Raw genomic sequence first — 2,238 nt, 5'->3', positions numbered from 1 at the left:
TAGTACTACCTAATATTTATTTTTGTTCGATTTCTTATTATCTTGTTATTATTACTGTTTACATAGCTTCTTTACTATCGTACTTCTTTTCTAAACTGCTGTAATTATGCTTTTTTTGAGTTGAGGCTATATAAAAAACAATCTCTCTACATTCACAAGCAGTAGCAAAATCAGAAAATTCAATAAGGGTGTTCAACCAACAAGAGTGTTCAAAGTCTATTTTTGTCCAATAACAAGTAATATTTATCCTATACAGGGTATAATTTTTCAACGAAAGGTGTTCAGTTGATTACCCTTGACCACATATATTTTCGCCTCTATTTACCAGATAGAGATAAAGTCTATGTACATACTACTCTTTCCGGATCTCACTCGTAAAATTAAACTAAATTGTGTATATTATTGTTGTTTTAATTCAAACATAAATAAACTACTTGATAATGCTGATTACTTTCCTACCTCACATAATCACACTTGCTTGAGGATAAATCTCCAATTATTGTCCTATAAATACTGTGAACTCTTGACATCTGTCTTTCTTCAACCAGAGAACCTTTTAATTTTCTCCTCTTCTTTCTTCTTCTTTTTTCTCAGAGAAAAATATGGCTTCCCATAAGACTATCACCGTCTCCACTTCTGATAACTGCGCCAACGGCGATTCATTGCCGGCGAACTCGCCGAAAGGCCAGTGCCTGTGCTCGCCGACGACCCATAAAGGATCGTTCAGGTATTGTTTATCTTACTTTTAATGACTTATAGGTTATAGTTATTCAGTCAAACAATTCTATAATAATATCCTTATATAGCAGATATTCACTGTAAAAGTTAATTTTTTTCGGAAATTGATTTTTATATTATGTTATAATATATTTCATCTATAACAATACTTTACTATCATAGCACTTTATTATCAAAAAACGAGGCTCTTATAAAGAGGTTTGATTGTACTATGACACGTTTAATATCATAAGTTTTAAACACTAAAAAAATTGAATACAGTCAAACTTTATCGCTAATCTGTTGCTAAATCACTCGTACCTAACAAAATCTCTTGATAGTCTGCTGCTAATCTGCTACTAAATAGAATTAGCGACAAATTTTTCATTTAGCTATATAATTTGTCCATAGCTAATTCATACTTTTTAATAGTGCAAAATTTTATAACCACGCAAATATTAAGTCACGTTTAAAATCAGAAGTCTTAAAAAATTCTTTTTTAAAAGAATCTCGTATTAAGTCAAATAAGATTATATAAAATGAAATTGAGGGAGTAATTAATATGAGACAGTGATAATATCACGTCTCGAGCTTTCTTCTGTTTTTTTTTTCTTTTAAACTTTTTCCCATATGAAATTTCTAATATGAGATATATATATTGAATTTCTTAATATCAGGTGCAGGTATCACCGTACTCCAACTTCTGGTAACACAGCAAGTGAATGGTTCAAGAGATCAAAATCCATGCCTGTTAATAAGCACAATAATATATCTCCCAAATCAGTTGAATCTACTTAAAATATTGTAATTTTGAGTGGATAAATGGAAGAATATATGGTTTTCTCTTTTTCCCCTCTTAAAATATGTATAGTTTTTGATATTGCAAGGAACTTTCTCTCTTCTCTTCTCTTCACTAATTACATCGTACAAGATACGAGCTTAACTAATTAGTCGTTAATTTGTTTATGTTATAACAAGTTAAAATAATTGATAATATAAAAAATTATTGAGAATCATGTCGAAGGAACTCGAAATGATAAAATATCTCCGTGTGACCTTATAAGCTATATGTTCGAATCATAGAAGTAATTATTAATATTTTAATAGGATAAACGATTTATATCATAAACACTTGGGGTGCAGTCTTTATTGGACCTTGCGTAAGTGAGGAATCCTTTGTTGCTACCTTTTATGTCGTAGGAATTCGGCAAAATAATTCAATGACCTCGGAAAAGGAATGTTCTACTATTTTTTACTATTAAGTAGGAAAAGGGCACGTACCAAGGGTAATAATTGTAAAGGCTCGTTTGGCCATAAATTTTTTTTTACTTTATTTATTTGTATTTACAGAATTACTATTTGACTATAAAATTTTTAAATTTCACTTAAAGTTGAATTTCAGAATTTTAAAAAATTCTGAAAAAGTTTCTTTTCAAAATTTCAATTCAAATTACTCAAAAAATTCAAAATAGCTTTAAATTATTTTTATATTTAAATATAACTCTAATTTTTAATATTATT

At 28.9% G+C, this 2,238-nt stretch overlaps 1 long non-coding RNA gene across 1 annotated transcript; it reads left to right on the top strand.

Annotated features, from left to right (window-relative positions):
• Nucleotides 1-477: 477 nt before the first annotated feature.
• LOC138872120 (uncharacterized) lies at nucleotides 478-1,564 on the top strand. Its single transcript, XR_011400564.1, has 2 exons — nucleotides 478-727; nucleotides 1,395-1,564. It is a non-coding gene; the product is annotated as an uncharacterized lncRNA (long non-coding RNA).
• Nucleotides 1,565-2,238: the final 674 nt, after the last annotated feature.

The sequence above is a fragment of the Nicotiana sylvestris genome, chromosome 6 (genome assembly GCF_000393655.2).
Source record: "Nicotiana sylvestris chromosome 6, ASM39365v2, whole genome shotgun sequence".
NCBI classification, from domain to species: domain Eukaryota; kingdom Viridiplantae; phylum Streptophyta; class Magnoliopsida; order Solanales; family Solanaceae; genus Nicotiana; species Nicotiana sylvestris.
This window is presented reverse-complemented; position numbering and strand designations above follow the sequence as displayed.